At 44.0% G+C, this 17,457-nt stretch overlaps 1 protein-coding gene across 6 annotated transcripts in view; it reads right to left on the bottom strand.

Annotated features, from left to right (window-relative positions):
- Positions 1-12,661, bottom strand: part of LOC109916902 (peripheral myelin protein 22-like) — a 52,850-nt gene extending 40,189 nt beyond the window's left edge. Inside the window, exons 1-2 of one of the 6 annotated variants that reach the window (XM_048617561.1) lie at positions 12,595-12,661; positions 9,394-9,562 (exon numbers count right to left, since the gene is read on the bottom strand). The gene's annotated coding sequence lies outside the window, so the exon portion shown is untranslated. Of the gene's footprint in view, positions 1-3,545; positions 3,657-8,354; positions 8,504-8,943; positions 9,081-9,393; positions 9,707-12,594 lie in introns of those variants that run through there. The other 5 variants (XM_048617557.1, XM_048617562.1, XM_048617558.1 and 2 more) reach the window with 5 other exon arrangements.
- Between the last annotated feature and the right edge of the window lie 4,796 nt (positions 12,662-17,457).

The following is a 17,457-nucleotide window of genomic DNA, read 5'->3' as shown; positions in this document are numbered from 1 at the left end:
CACTATAATACATTCTAGTTAATGACTGACAACCCGAGAGCTTCGCAAGTCAATAGTTTTCTTGAGAATTTCTCCTGTCTCAGTAGATATGCTCTCACAGCAGGATCTCTTATACCTAAAAGAATATTACCTCTGAGTAGGTCATCTTCCACTTGTCTAAAACTCTCAGGGTTTATCTAGTTGTGAGAGTGTTGTTCCGTATGTGACAACACAGTCTCCCTCTACTAAAGTTCTGATATCGAACATATACCATGCATAAGTAACATTACAAAGGTTCACAGAGTGTCTTCAAAATCTTTCCTGGCTGAGTTCCCTGCTCCTCAGGATGCAGTATAGCTCATAGAACTTCTTGCAACAGAGTCGAAAAATTCCAATTCAGTCTCTTATTGCCTGTCATTTCCACAGCAGCAGCAGAGTGGAAATTCACAACCATTGAGAGTCACCCAACACTTCAAAAAAGTTACACACTGTGGTTTTTAATGCTTCCTTGCTTTTTTAAGCTCTCTCCGAAAACCAGCACAACTTCAGCTGGCCATTTCTGACATCACATCTGAAGTAATGTGTTTTTCCTGACTGCCACAAACTAAAATGAATCCAGTACAGCAGAAGTAGAGACCACATAACTATGACAAGTTCTAGTACGTATGCACAATTGTACTTCTCCAAGCAGGAGGAATAGGATTAGTTAAAACAGAGTGGGAAGAATGACAGCAGATAATTTGCCTGAAAAAAAAAAAGGGGCATGTCAGCCAAGGTTAAAAATAATATCACAGTTCTTCAGCAAGCTAGTGTAAAAGGTCACAGTGTACAAAAACCTCCAAACCTCTACAACAACACATTCATTTTAACACACAATACATAATGGAGCCTGCTTCAAGCAATGGTTGTATAGTAAACTCAATCATAGGTTTGATTCGCGTTTGGATAGAGAGGTTGGTTAAAAAGACATTTGGCACATATGCCTTCATTCTCAATCCTTTCAGTGTAGAAATTGGGAAGCCATTTAAGGTTGTACAGGACATTGTTGAGGCCTCTTATGGAGTACAGTGTACAGTTCTGGTCGTCCAGTTATAGGAAGGATATTATTAAGTTGGAGAGTGTTCAGAAGAGATTTACTTGGATGTTGCTGGGTATAGAAGGTTTAAACTTATAAGGGTATGGGAGTCCAAAAACTAGAGGGCATAGATTTAAGGTGAGAGGGGAAAGATTTAAAAGGGACCCAAGGGGCATCTTTTTCATGCAGAGGGTGGTGTGTGTATGGAAGGAGCTGCCAGATGAAGTGGTGGAAACTGGTACAAATTACAACATTTAAAAAGGCATCTGGATGTGTATATGAATAGGAAGGGTTTAGAGGGATATGGGCCAGGGACTTTTTTGACTGGAGTGTTCAAGGCTGAGAGGTGACCTTATAGAAGTTTATAAAATCATGAGGGGTATAGACAGGATAGATGTCTTCCCTAGGATAGGGGATTTCAAGGCTAGGGGGCACATTTTTAAGGTGAAGGCAGAGAGATTTAAAAGAAACATGGGGGCATTTTTTTTTTGTTTTACAGAGGGTGGTTCGCATGTGGAATGAAATTCCTGAGGAAGTGGTGGATGTGGGCACAATTACAACATTTAAAAGATATTTGGATAAGTAAATGAATAGGAAAGGTTTGCAGGGATAAGGGCCAGGAGCAGGCAGGTGGGACTAGTCTAGTTAGGGATTAGTGTGGACTGGTTGGACCGAAGGGTCTGTTTCTGTGCTGTATGACTCTACGACTCCATGAAGAAAATGATCCCGCAAAACGGGTTTTGTAGGGAGATCAGACTCGAAGTGTGATTTTTCTCACTTCTGCCCAGAGTTATGGCCAGACTGGCTGAGAATTGTTTCAGTATGGGTTTCTCTATTTGGGAGAAGCTCCAGTCAGAAGGCAAGGTTTTCTTCAAACAGCATTTCTTTACATGATACACATGATGAACTTGTCTTAGACATCTCTGCCTGAAGCTGCTCCGATTCCAACCTCCTGGCAGACTCCCTTTCTCTTGGCTGCAGAATAGCACGCCCTCTAAGCTAAGCTACGTAGCACTTGGAGATTCCACACACAACTGGTGTGTCAACAGAGACTTCTGTTTCAGAAGCTACTGCATTCCATGGACTTCAGAGACCCCTTATTGAGGTTTATAAAATCACGAGGAGCCAGGATTGGGTAAATAGCCAAGATCTTTTCACAAGGGTAGGGGAGTCCAAAAACTAGAGGGCATAGATTTAAGGTGAGAGGGGAAAGATTTAAAAGGGACCCAAGGGGCATCTTTTTCATGCAGAGGGTGGTGTGTGTATGGAAGGAGCTGCCAGATGAAGTGGTGGAAACTGGTACAAATTACAACATTTAAAAAGGCATCTGGATGTGTATATGAATAGGAAGGGTTTAGAGGGATATGGGCCAAATGCTGGCAAATGGGACTACATTAATTTAGGATATCTGGTTGGCATGGATGAGTTGGACCAAAAGATCTGTTTCTACAACGTACATCTCTACGACTCCAGGTCTACCCAGTAGAAAAAAGGGACAGCATAGCTACCGAGTATCACAGTTATATTGCATACCTCACATCTGTATTTTCCTTAAATACTCTCTCTCCAAGTATTTTCTTCAAGATGATGTCAGGCAATGGGGGGGGTGGGTACAAAATACCATTTCCTCATCCTAGCCTTGGAGTCTCCTTAATCAAAGGCCCACAAACAATATAAATTTGATCAGCAGTCCCCATAACCCATTCACACCAATGGATTAATGACCACACCCAGCGTCAAAAATATTTTGCTCTAGTGTGCCACATACTGCTCCTGCCAGCAACACTCACAAAGAACGCCTCATGTCACTGGCTCCACATTAACTACAATCCCGAGGTCTGTGGCTTGATGGCCTGGTTAATGGTTTCTATAAGTGGCAGTACCACTCCGCCCAAACCCACAGTCCACAAAATCACTTCACACCAAATAAAAAAACAACAAGAGGCCGGTGACAGAGTAAACATCGTTCACCTGATGGGACATAACATTTATCCCAGAGAAAGATTTAACAACCTCGATGCAAATGGAAAATTACAGAACTGTTGTGGTGCAGGAGGCCGTTCTGCCCATTGTGCCCAGTTCTATTTGCCGCGTGCCAATCAATACCTTCATCTAACAACGGTTTGCATTTATATTGAGCCCTCAAAGTGATAAAACGTATCCTAAGACATTTCACAGGAGGACAAAATCTCTGTGCCACAGAAGATGATATTAGGACAGGTAATTTTAAAAAAATTTCAGGGCAAGTTAAAGTAATATCGGAGAGAGAGAGCAAGGCAGAGGGGTTTAGGGAGGAAATTCCAGGGCTTAGCATCCAACCAATCTCTAGACAGAGCCATTAATGGCAAAGCAAAGGAAGTGGGAGGAATGATCAAGAGGCCAGAGTCCAAGGAACAGCGAGTTCTTTGAGGGTTTTAGCTTATTTAAACCCAACCAATCACAAACACACCCAAACATGCGTCAGTCATAAAGCACTCAGTCTGCATCTTACCTTGGGATCTCCTGACTCAGGCAACACAGTGAGGAACAGGCTGGAGGCTGAGGGCTCTCTGCTCTGTTTTCCAGCAAAGCGCTTGCCAGATTGTGACCAACGTAACTAATCCTGCCAAAGCAAATGGCATTTAAAAACCATGAGTGGAGATTGAGCCCTTGATGACTGGTCAAAACAACTGAAATCTGAGCTCCAACAGCACACATGGATTCTCATTCAAAGAGGAAGTGTTCTGGGGGCAGGGTGATGGTGAATCAGGAACTTCTTTGGGGTTGGTAGTGTTCACCAACAAAAGGGCTTGGTAAACTCAGCTGGAGGGGCAATACATACCATACTCTCTACATCAAGAATACATTAATTTCATTGCAATTAGTGCACATTTTCAACATTGTCGCCTAAAGGGCTTTAACCCAAATCTCTGCATGAGCCCCACACCGCACCCCCCCAACAAACTAAAACAACCAAGGTCAGGAATGGAGGGAGGGGGCAGAAAGAGAGGGAGGGGAGAGAGGGGGAGGGGGCACAGGAGGGAGGGGCTGATCTGCCAGCAAACCCCTGCACAGTTACTTTTTTTGCATTTGGGGATCAGCTTGGGTAACCAGGGAACGGGTCAAACAGCTGGGATGTTTTAGTTTTACACCGGGAACTCTAAAAAGAGGCAGAAGGAGGGGGAAAAGTAACTAATTGGAGCTGTTTCAGAGGGCCAGTAAGTGCACGATGGGCCAAAACATCCCTGGCTCATAGAACTCAATCAACACAGGCTGATCCCACCCAGGTCCTGTTCATTTCCACAGGACATTCACTGGGAACTTGGCTTTGAGACAGTGAGACAGTAGATACAGTCTTGGCAGGACATTCATTTTCCACACAGCCCCCGTTAGAGGGACTGCATCACCAGTTTTTACTGTTCGGCCTGCTGCGTGTCTGTGAGACTAATCGCTGTGATCCAGCATCCTCCCTTTATTTCCAGGAAAGGGGAAATGTGTCAAACTGTGCTGACAGTTAATGTTATTTATTTTTGATAAACACAGAGGGAACACCAGAGTTTAATCATGAGGCTGAGTGTTAGTCGCATTCAAAAGGAGTCTATTAACAGCACAAAAGGCTAACATTGTACAGAAAAGATAACAGCCACTTGGCAGCGTGCGATGGCCCGTCCTGTGCTTTTATCACTATTTCCTTTTATCTTGCTTTCTCCTGCTCCCTCTGACTGCTATGTACAATACGTCTGACTAAAAAGATACAGCCCTCAGCCACTTCCCCACCAGTCCCACTCTCATATTATACATAGAAACATAGAAGAAAGGAGCAGGAGGCCATTCGGCCCTGCGAGCCTGCTCTGCCATTCATCATGACCATGGCTGATTGTCCAACTCAATAGGCTAATCCTGCTTTCTCCCCATAACCTTTGATCCCATACAACTCAAGTGCTACATCTAGTCGCCTCCAAAATACATTCAACGTTTTAGCATCAACTGCTTCCTGTGGTAATGAATTCCACAGGCTCACCACTCTTTGGGTGAAGAAATGTCTCCTCATCTTCGTCCTAAATCATCTACCCCAAATCCTCATACTATGAACCCTTGTTCTCGACACACTCAGCATCTGGAAGATCCTCCCTGCATCTACGCTGTCCAGTCCTGTTAGAATTCCCTTCAATGCTTGCCAAGGAGCTTTCATCTTTTCACCACTTACACTCCACTTCAACATAAAGTCACATGGCATAGAAACACGCCCTTCAGCCCTCCAAGAAAAAACTAAACTGCATTAATCCCATATACCTGCATTTGGTTCATAGCCAATGCCCTGGCATTGTAAGTACTCATCCAGATACTTCTAAAATGTTGAGAGAGAGAGATAGAGAGAGGGAGGAGATAGAGAATCTGCCTCTACCACCGTGTCAGGCAGCAAATTCCATATTTCTATCACCCTCTGGGTGAAAGAAGTGGTTTTCCTTCAGATCTCCTCTAAACCATTTGCTCCTCATCTTAAACTTATGCCCTCTGGTTTTCAACAGGTCTGCCACAAGGGAGAGATTTTCATGATGTATTCTTCTGGATATCAATCTGATCATCCCCAGACCTTCTCTGGTCCAAGGAAAGGAACCCAAGGTACTGCGTATGGAAACGAGCTGCCAGAGAAAGTGGAAGAGGCTGGTACAATTACTACATTTAAAAGACATCCGGATGGGTATATGAATAGGAAGGATTTAAGAGGGATATGGGCCAAATGGGACCAGATTAATTTAGAATACCTGATCAGTGTGAACAAGTTGGACCAAAGGGTTTGTTTCTGTGCTATACAGCTCTATGACTCTTTGAAACCAAATCCAGCCTATTCAGTCTCTTTACATCCAAAGTAAAACCCTGGTAAGTCTCCTCTGCACCCTCTCCAGTGTAATCACGCCCTTTCAATAGTGTGGTGACCAGAATTGCATACAGTTTTCCATCTGCAGCCTAACCAATGTTTTATACAAGACTTCCTCACTCCTATATTCAATGCCCCCAGCTAATGAAAGCAAGCATCCTATATGACTTCTTCACCACCCTGTCTACCTGTGCTGACATCTTCAGCGATCAATGGACTTGTACACATGAATTCCTTTGTTCCTCAGTATTCTCTACGGGCCTACCATTCATTGTGTATATCCTTCCCTTATTAGACCTCTCAAAATGTGGCACTTATCTGGATTAAATTCCATCTGCCATTGTTCTGCCCAATTTATTATGGTTTTAACAATCATAAAATTATTGAATCCCTACAGTGCAGAAGCAGGCCATTAGGCCCATTGAGTCCACACTGATCCTCCAAAGAACATCCCACCCAGATCCACGCCATGCCTGCAACATTGCATTTCCCACGGCTAATCCACATAACCTAGTCAGCCCCGGACTCTATGGACAATTTAGCATGGCCAATCCACCAAGCCTCACATCTTTGGACTGCGGGAGGAAATCGGAGCAAACCCACACAGACACAGGAAGTACGTGCAAACTCTACACAGACAGCCACCAGAGGGTGGAATTGAACCTGGGTCTTGGGAGCCATGAGGCAGCAGTGCTAACCACTGAACCACCATGCCAGCCAAGGTAGCTGATGTAATTACATCAAGTTGTTCTTTCACCCCCAAATGGTAATCTTGCTCCTGAAAAATATACATTTCTGATGATTTCTGTCCCAAATCATGGTTCTCCATAGAGTCTTCCTATGTTCTAAAAAATCCAAACACAACCTTCTTTTTCCCCATAGCCATTCCTAACAGATCAATGCTGGAAGACCAGGGAGTTTGTGCATCCTAACTAATATTTAACCCTTCAAATGGTTATCTGGGTCGTTATCTGATTTGTGGGAGCTTCCTGTGCGTAAATTGGCTTCTGAATTTCCTCCAAGAACTACAATTCAAAAAAGTATTCCATTGAGTCAAAGACATACAGCATAGAAACAGACCCTTTGGTCCAACTCATCCATGACGATCAGATATCCTAAATTAATCTAGTCCCATTTGCCAGCATTTGGCCCATATCCCTCGAAACCTATTTATGTACCCATCCAGATGCCTTTTAAAATGTTGCAATTGTATCAGCCTCCAGCACCTCTTCTGGCAGCTCATTCCAGACATGCACCACCCTCAGTGTGGAAAAGTTGTCCTTAGTTCCTTTTTAAATCTTTCCCCTCTCACCTTAACTCTATGCCCTGTAGTTTTGGACTCCCCTACTGTGAGGAAAAGACCTTGACTATTCACCCTATCTATGCCCTTCATGATTTTATAAATCTCTATAAAGGTCATCTCTCAGCCTCCTATGCTCCAGGGAAAATAGCCTCAGCCCACTCAGCCTCACCCTTTAGTTCAAAGCATCCAACCCCTGCAACATCTTTGCAAATCTTTTCTGAACCCTATCAAGTTTTCATCTCGAGGTCATGAAAGGTGTTACATAAATGCATCCTCTGCCTTTAACTAGTTGCTTAGGGAGCGTTAGAACACAAATGAGGCAGGTGGTGCAAGACATCAGGGAGCTCTCAGGCATCCTTAAAGACCGCTTGCAGCTTTATTACCAAATTAGTGAACACACAAAGCAAGCGGAAAATGCAGGAACCGAAAAAGTCTGACAAAACACTGACATCGCCGGAAAAGTTTTGTGGCGGTGTTTCTGGAGCAGGCTCCACCAGATGTTCCGAATTCATTGTGAGCAAAAGGACAGCGACCAAGCAGAATGCTGTGTGAGCAAAACCAATGGTCCCTGTTATGAGTAAGTGACAGCGAGCTGGCTTGATGTAAAGACAGTATAACAGTGCTGTTATGGGTAGGGTGGGGCTGGAAGGAAAGAGAAAATGTGTATATAAAGATATTTATGAATCAATCATAATTTTGATGTCACGTTACTTGTATTCCAGAAACCCAGGCTAATATTTTACAAACACGGGTTCAAATCCCGTGGTAAAGTTTAAATTCAATTAGTAAGACCAGTCTCATTGGTTGTAATCACGGTGAATTGTCATTGAAAATGCCAAATGGTTCACTGCTACCCTTTCAAGAGAAGGACATCTGTTGTCGGTCAGATCTTATGTGACTCCAGATCCCAAACATGTCGACTCATCTGCTGACAGCAAAGTCCCTCAATTCAAGAGCAAATTGGAAATGGGACACTTCCCTAAAGAGCAAGTCGATATTTTTCCTAATCAACCTGTGTTATCACACTGCTGTGAGACCAGGTTTGAATTGAACCCGGGCCTCCTGGCTCAGAGATAGAAACGTTACCACTGCACTACTTTGAGTCAGTAAAGAACGCGTTTGATACTACATCCACTCACCAAGTTTGGAACATTGTTGTTTAAGGAAAATGGCTACTGCATCTTCCCAGTTGAGCAAACTGGGCAGTCAACCGTTTGAGACTTCAACGGGGCCGCGCCAGGCGTCATATAAATGCACGGCATATGTATCAACTGAACGTATACAGATAAGTGTAGCTGTGGCTAGAAAATGGAATGGAGTGGGTGGGGATGTGTGGACGGCGTGGGAGTTCTCAGCCACCCAGACGTGACCGAAATCAGTCCGGATTTACCCTGCAAATCTCAACATCTTCCTTTTCCCCCTCTCCGACCCCCTCCCACGTCCCCAAATTCCTGCCACTGCGGGCGCTACAGGGTCAGTTTTTTTAAAAAAAACCCAAAAACATGCCTGATTCATAACATCTGGTTTAAAACTGACAGAAACTTTGCTGTCTGTCGTCTCCTTTTTTTGGGGGGGGGGGGGGGGGGGTGAGGGTACTGTGCGCAGAAAAATAAATCGAGGAGAAAGGGGGTCTTTCGCGTAGGTAGGTGGGGGTGGGGAGAAATCGGAGTCGAGATAACTTGATATGTTCTTTAAAATCCTATTAACATACAGAAGTAACTGACTCACCACGCCCATTCCCAGATTAGTTTAAAGTAAACGGTTCTGTCTTCACATTTTGTTACTCAAAAAAGACAAGTTCTCAAAACGAATCGCAATTTTGACGGGGGTGCGGGCGAATTATATCTGTAAACCTACACTTTAAAACGCGTTTAAAAAATGCATTCCTTAGTTGTTGGGTGTTAATTCAACGGGGAGCAGACAGATAAAGTTAATCTTCCCAAAAAAAATTGTAAGGCGCCGTGAGATTTCAACTGAAATTGACATCAAAACGCAAGCTCCTGAAACTGATCCAAACAACAACTCCCCAAACTTTCTGAAGAGTTTCCAGTGATTTTTTTTGCTCTCCTCCCGCTCAAAATAAGTTAATTGTTTTCAAAAAAAAAGGACAGCAACAAACCACACACACAAAAAAAAACATACTTTGGAAAGGGAACGAAGAGAGAGACAAATCTTTACCTGAATTCTGAAACTCTTAATCCGAGTTGTTGAGTACCAGCCTGAGGACAGACGATGTAAAAGAACTGGTTCCCAGATTCGGGCGCCAACGCCCCTCCTTCACTCATGACCGTCCCCAGCGCTTTAAAGAGACAGTCTCAACTTCTCTGTATAACTCTGAATGGGGAGCCTGAGTGTAAAAAAAGTAACTTGTGCTTGTTTATTATGAATGTGAGATTTTTGTTTTTAAAAGAAACAAAAGTTAGTAGCGATGGGTCAGGAGGTTACTGGTTTGAACAGCTGAGCCAACCTGAAGGTGTATTCCACTCTGACAGATACCAGTCTGGGATGGAAGGTGCGACCGCCCCCTCTTGCCGTCTCGGTTTAAAGTCAAACGTTTCCACACCACGTTTGGCAAAGAATTTTTTTTTTTACTTTATTCTTTCACGAATGTTGCTGGCCTTTCATGCCTCCATTCCCTTATTGGCCTTGAACTGATTGGCTTGCTGGGCCGTTTCAGAGACAAAAAGAAACAGAAATTGCTGGAGAAACTTAGCAGATCAATGGAAAGGAAGCAGAGTTAATATTTCGGGCCCAGTGACCCGTGTTCAGAACTAGGAAAAGGTTGGTATATATTGCTAAAGATGGGGAGCGGTGACGAGTAAACTACAGGTGGAGATGGAGTCCAAAGAGAGAAACACAGTTGGGCAGTGGATAAAGGTCAGTCTGGGAGAATCAATAGTTGCTAACAGGGACCATTAGTCATAGAGTCATACAGCACACAAACAGACCCTTTGGTCCAACCCATCCATGCTGACCATGTTCTCAAACCAAATTAGTCCCACCTGTCTGCATTTAGCCCATAGTCCTTCAAACCTTTCCTATTCATGTAGTTATCCAAACGTCTTTTAAATGTTATAACTATGCCTGCATTTACCACTTCTTCTGGCAGTTCATTCCACATATGAATCATTTACTCTGTGTAAAAAAAGTTGCCCCTCATGTCCTTTTTAAATCTTTCTCCTCTCACCTCAAAAATAATTTTTGAACTATCTGCCCTAGGGAAAAGACACTTGCAATTCACCTTATCCACACCCCTCATGATTTTATAAACCTCTATAAGGTCACCTCCCAACAACCTACCCTCCTGTGCAAAAAGTCCCAGCCTATCCATCCTCTCCCTATAACTCAAACCCTCCATCCCTGGCAACATCCTGCTAAATCTTTTCTGAGCCCTCTCTAGATTTCTGGGAATTTTACCCTTGTATTAAGGAAAGAATATCGGGGATTGGTTATTCCAAACTATTTTGGTAGGTCGGAATCAAGGATCTGTTTCCTGCAGGGTAAGTGCATTGATGATTCTATCTGTTGTTCGATGAAAACCAAAAACCATTTTTTGTAACACAACTTCCCTATGTAGCTGTGAAGACGACTGCATAAAAATTGATGCCAAATCTCCCTCCTCCCAGTGACAAGGATAATGAAAAGTTGCATTTGAACAGCTCCTTTTTTTGTAGTAACCTATTTTAAGATGCTTCACAGGAGCACCAAAAATAAATCAACGCTAAGCCTCATAGGGTGGCACAGTGGCTCAGTGGTTAGCACTGCTGCCTTGCAGCACTAGGAACCGGGGTTCAATTCTACCCTTGGGTGACTTTTTGTGTAGAGTTTGCACCTTCTCCCCGTGTCTGCATGGGTTTCCTCCCACAGTACCACATTTGTTCTCAGCTGTGTACAGTGTGCCCTCTTTCAGCTGGTCAAAATTAACTGGTAATGCAGTACAAAGAACTGCAAAGTGCCCCAAATGCTCATTTGTTGTACTTGGGTCTGAAGGGGTTAATATTGAGGGGTATCATATCCACCACCCACTATGATGCTGTCAAATGGACATGTGGACACAACAGCTAAGGAGCTTGAAAGGTCATATTCCAGGGGTTGGTTAGCTCAGTTGGCTGGACTTGCAGTGCAGAGTGACGCTAACAGCATGAGTTCAATTGCTTCATCAGCTTGAGGTTACTACGAATCATAGAATCCCTACAGTGTGGAAGCAGGCCATTTGGCCCATTGAGTCCACATCATGCATCCCACCCAGTCCCTGTAACTCTGCATTTCTTGTTCTCCTACCAAACCTCTACACCTTTGGACTGTGGGAGGAAACCAGAACACCGAGACTAAACCCATGCAGACACATAGAGAGTGTACAAACTCCACACAGACAGTCACCTGAGGCTGGCATTGGACCTGGGTCCCAGGTACTGTGAGGCAGTAGAGCTAACCATTGTGCCACCCTTCTGAGTCATCATCTCCACCCAGGAGATGAAGGACTCTCCTTTTCAACCTCTTCCCGTCACCTGAGGTGCGGTAACCCTCAGGTTAAACCACCTCCGTTCATCTTTCCGTAATGAGAGAGCAACCCAATCGTTCAGTAGGACGATGGCGACTTACCTTTACCACAGTCTCTGTAGCAACATGCATTGTATCAATGTAACCACTAGTTGGTAACGTTGCAATAACCTATATTTTGTAAACTGCAAGAGGTTTTTTAATTAGACCAGGAAGTAGTTTTCCTCCCTCACAGTAGATCAAGCAGGGACTGTAGTTTCCTACATTGTAAGAGGATGGTGACAGCAATCTTCATTGTGAGCAGTAGCTCAGAGTGTAGCGAATGGCTGAGCGCCAATACAACATAAACAAGCCTGAATGGTTGGCAGTGCCCTCTCAGTGCAGTTTGATGTGCAACCTTTATTTCCATCCAACATATCCTCGAAACTCATACTCCTGGAGTATGGGGGGGGTGCTTAAGATTAGCAAATGCCCCTCTACTTTTTTAGTGAAATTTGAATTCAATAAAACCTGGATTTGAAACCTCGTCTCATGGTGACCACGTACAATTATCATAAAAACAATTTCTGATCTGGTTTACAAATGCCCTTGAGGGAAGGAAGTCTGGCCAATGTGTGACTCCAGACTCCCAATAATGTGGCTAAATTGCCTCAATTAGGAAAGGCAGTAAATGCTGCTTAACTGTAATACCTCCACATTACATATGCAAACACGTGTAAACTGCTAAATTCCCTCCAACTCCATTTTGACTTATTCCCCTCTTTCTCTCCCTACCCTTTGCCTTTAATGGGCTTTGCTTGTTAATATACAATTTGCCAAACGGGTGTGTTCCTGGTGGTGGAAAATGAAATATAATAAAGTTGTAGTTGGTTGCCTCACCAAGTTGGTTCGTTGTTTTTCTGCAGACGTTTCATTACCCTGCTGGGTAACATCATCAGTGCAGTCTCCGATGAAGCGCCGTTGTGTTTCCCCGCCTGGTTTTTAAACTCTGTGGTCCGTTGGGCTGGATTGCCTCACTTCCGGTTTTCCTTTGCGGTGGAGTATATATGGGCTCGAGCTCTATGTGTTTGTTGATCAACATCCATAACCCGAGCTACAAATCTACTCTAAAACCTTAAATATCATAAAGCTTTTGCACAAAGATGTCTTTTTTCTGTCTCACTATATATGTTTAAAAAAAAAAGTAACCATGGGTGACTTTGGGGAAAAAGAACAAAAACAAAACACGCTGGATTTAATTGCAGGAAATTCTGAAGTCTGCCAGGACTTCCTAGGTGCCATATTTAAGAGGCACTTGGACAACACTTCATTCCCTAAGACCCAGGAGCATGACCACCCACTTCAGTCATCATCTCCCCCCTCGTCTGGAGATGTTAGGGATTAGGCAAAAAGGCAGCATCCCACTTTAGTGACATCTCCCTAAACATTCTCCTGAATGCTGTACTGGAGGGAAGGGAGGTTCTTTTCCTTAATGTGGTAACAAGAGGCAATCCCAACTGATTGATTTAGGCAGCCTGGATTCTGGCTTCAGGACCACACATCTGTTGTGGACTATCAGGGTATATATATTACTGTTAAATCAATGCTACTTGCTTCTATGAATGTGAGTTAACATGGTAAGGTTGCCACTGCACAGGACTGTCACACAGGAGATTGGGATCTTCATCAGGTGCCTCATGTACAATGTCTGCCACTTCATTGCAGCTGCTGATGTAGCATTTCTGGAATCACAGTGATATGTCCTCACACACATCCACTGAGGTTTACACTTCAATCATAACAGGAGGTAAACAATCAGAAGCTCTCACACCATTGGGTCACTGTGCTTTCCTCACAACAGAGAGAATGAGCACATCTGACAGCTTTTCATCCAGGACTTGCATGAGACAAAGCCACAAACACAATTGCCTTTTGAGTTGGAGATAGTAGGAACTGCAGGTGCCGGAGAATCCAAGACAACAAGGTGCAGAGCTGGATGAACACAGCAGGCCAAGCAGCATCATAGGAGCAGAAAGGCTGACGTTTCGGGCCTAGACCCTTCATCCGATTGCCTTTTGAGTTGAGCTGCTGTTTCAGCTTGGCCCCGCTTGCCTATGCTGGTCATGTTTACTGGTGTCAGCTAGTGTGGCTGCCTTACTTGTGTTGGTCCATTGGCCTGACTGAGCTCCCCCCACCCAATACAAAGGCTGTAATCTCACTTCTCTTGGCTATGTATCAGTTTATCTCCACAAGACTTAGCCAGTTTTCTATTGCACCAAAGCCCATTAACTAGCTTCCTATGGTGACATTCTTGTCTGATTCTAGCTCTATTCGCCTAGTCACTATAGCCAGAAGAGTACCCCCACCCCACTGCCAGGATACCATGGAATGGACTGGCATCTCTGGTGCCAGCACCTCCTCTAAACAGAGGGTGGTGGTGGAGGATTGTTTTTTGGCGTGGAGGCCTGTGATGGTGTGGCACAAAGTTTGGTGCTGGGTCCACTGCTTTTTGTAATTTATATAAATGATTTGGATGTGAATATAAGAGGAATGATTAGTAAGTTTGCAGATGACACCCCAGAATTGGTGGTTTAGTGGAGAGTGAAGAAGGTTATCTTGGAGTAAAACAGGAGGTTTAGGAGGGGTAGGAGTGAGTGAAGAAATATGCTGAATGTGGTAGTGAGAGTGGTAGAGCATGGATCATGGATCATCCGAGGAGTTGCAGATGGAGTTTAATTTAGATAGATATGAGGTGTTGCATTTTGGTAAGGCAAATCATGGTAGGACTTATATAGTTAATGGTATGGTCCTGGGTAGTGTTAGCAAGCAAAGCAACCTTAAGATGCTGGTTCATAGTTCCTTGAAGCTGCAGTTGCAGGTAGACGGGATAGTGAAGAAGGCATTTGGTACGTTTGCCTTCATTGGTCAGTGCATTGAGAATAGGAGTTGGGATGTCATGTTGCAGCTGCACAGGACATTGGTTGGGCATTCAATTCTGGTCTCCCTACTATAGGAAAGACGTTGTTATCACAAAAGATTTACAAGGGTGTTGCCGGGATTTAAGGGTTTGATATATAGGGAAGGTTGAATAGGCTGAGGTTATTTTCCTGAAGCATTGGAGACCTTATAGAAGTTTATAAAATCATGAGGGGCATGGATAGGGTGCATAGGCAAGGTCTTTTTCCCAGGATAGGGGAGTCCAAAACTCAAGGGCATAAGTTTAAGGTGACAAGGGAAAGATTTAACAAGGACCTAAAGGACAACATTTTCTTGCAGGGGGTGGTGCGTGTGTAGAATGAGCTGCCAGAGGAAGTGGTGGAGGATGGAACAATAACAACATTTAAGAGGCATCTGGATGAATACCTGAATAGGATGGGTTTAAGAGGGATGTAGGCCAAATGCTGGCAAATGGGACTAGATTAATTTCGGTTATCTAATTGACATGGACAAGTTGGACCAACGGGTTTGTTTCTATGCTGTACATCTCTATGACTCTATGAACCTAAAAGGCTGGATCTCACCTAGTCCAGTACCGTCAGTATTGAGTTGCTCTACCTGCTTCCTGTTATTTGCCCTGGTCATGGCAAATAAGGGGAGTGTGGCATCCTTCTGGGTGGTAAGGTGGGTGCAGTAACAGTGATTGAGTGTGAGGTAGTAGAGAGCAGATGGTGATACATGCCATACTGGAGTGGAGAAGGCTGCTAACCTTAGTCCTGCAGTGCTGGGCATTCCTTCAGATGGCTGGGACTGTGCTGATCCATTTGGGAACCTAAGGCCAAGTTGGCAGGGTCTGGTCCTCTGCCAGGCCCGGGATTGGGGGCATTCTTCCTTTGTTGCATTCCTGTCCACCAGGACATCCTGTGCAGGATAAATATCATGTTTAGCACACTTGCCTTCATTGCTCAGATCTCTGAGTATAGGAGTTGGGTCGATATGTAGAGGTTGTACAGAATGTTGTGAGGCCTCCTCTGAAGCACTGTTTCCAGTTCTGGTCTCTCTGTTATGGGAAGGGTATTATTAAAATGGAGGGTGTTCAGGAGAGATTTGCCAGGATGTTGCTGGGAATGGAGGGTTTGAGTTGTAAAGAGAGACGAGATAGACTGGGGCTTCTTTCACTAGAGTATAGGAGGTTGAGAAGTGACCTTATAGAGGTTGGAGTTGTTGGTTGGTTAGCCGAGCTGACTGGTTTTCATGCAAACATTTCATCTCCCTTCTAGGTGACATCGTCAGTGCTCTGTAACCTCCGTTGAAGTGCCATTGATCTGTCCTGCTGTGAATTTATATGGTCTGGTCTGTCACAGTGGGCAGTCCTGTTTCCTGTTTTGTACCATAGTGGTATGTAGATGGTGTCTATTTCAATATGTTTGTTAATTGCATCGGTGGTTGAACACCAGGCCTCCACGAATTCTCGTGCTTGTCTTTGTCTCACTTGTCCTACCACTGTAACTTTGTCCCAGTCAAACTGATGTCCTTCTATGTTGGAGTGTACTGAAATGAAGGAGAGTTGCTTGTGCCGTTTTGCTGCGAGTTGGTGTCCGTGTATCCTGGTGGTGAGTTTCCTGCCCATCTGTCCTATGTAGTGTGGCTCACAATTGCTGCGTGGTATTTTATATATCACGTTTGTCCAGCTCTTTGTGGGCAACAAAATGTTTGCATGAAAACCAGTCAGCTCGGCGAATCAACCAACAACTCCAACCGCAACCCGAGCTACAGATCTTCATTAAAACATTAGATCTTACAGAGGTTTATAAAATCATGAGGAGTATAAAAGGTGAATGGCAGGTGTCTTTTCCTAGGGTGGGGGATTTCAAGACTAGGGGGCATATATTTTAAGGTGAGAGGAGAAACATTTAAAAAAGACACGAGGGACAATTTTTTTGTACAGAGAGTGGTTTGTGTGTGGAATGAACGTCCAGAGGAAGTGGTGAATGCTGGTAGAGTTACAATGTTTAAAAGACATTTTGATAAGTGCATGAGTAGGAAATATTTAGAGGGATATGAGTCAAACGCAGGCAGGTAGGTCTAGTTTAGATTGGGATTATGGTCGGCATGGGCTGGTTGGACCGAAGGGTCTGTTTCCATGCTGTACGACTCCATGACCCCAATCCCCATTCTAAAGGCTCTGGATGGTCCCATAAAGACCGCCCACTACTGCAGTTCCGATTGTTCACGCTTAAAATCCTGGTGAGGAACCTTTTAAGAAACAAGCTTGATCACTTCAACCTTAACAATCTCCTAAACTGTTAAATAAAAAGGACCAGGGTTGGAAAGCTGTGCTTTATGCAGATTCAGAATGACAGATTCATTCATATATCAGCCCCAGTAGGAGTGTCTCAGTCTCTGTGCTGTTAAGTAATATGGCTCTGTAGTGTAACAAAATTACATTTCAGTCCTTTTGTTCCAAAGTTGCTTCATTCAAGTTGTTCGAAAATTCATTGACTGAGCTTTTGTCACTTTGCTTCATTCAAATGAATAGAGAAATTCACATGTCACTGCACAAATCAATTTTTAATGAAAAGGAGTGCGCTGGATACAGGAGCAAGCACTGCAGAAGCCATATGTTATCAACAGGGAGTGCCCAATCGTCTGTTCAATGAAGCATTTAACTGGCTCTATCTGCCCTCCCAAGTCGATGTTGTAAATTCCACTCCATTATTTGTAAAGAAGAATTGGCAACTTATCTCCAGTGTCCTGGCCACCATTTACCGTAGAATCCCTACAGTGTGGAAACAGGCCATTCAGCCCATTGAGTCCACGCTGACC

The sequence above is a fragment of the Rhincodon typus genome, chromosome 37 (assembly GCF_021869965.1).
Source record: "Rhincodon typus isolate 14 chromosome 37, sRhiTyp1.1, whole genome shotgun sequence".
Taxonomy (NCBI): domain Eukaryota; kingdom Metazoa; phylum Chordata; class Chondrichthyes; order Orectolobiformes; family Rhincodontidae; genus Rhincodon; species Rhincodon typus.
The sequence above is the reverse complement of the archived record's forward strand: the minus strand, read 5'-3'. Positions and strand labels throughout refer to the sequence as shown.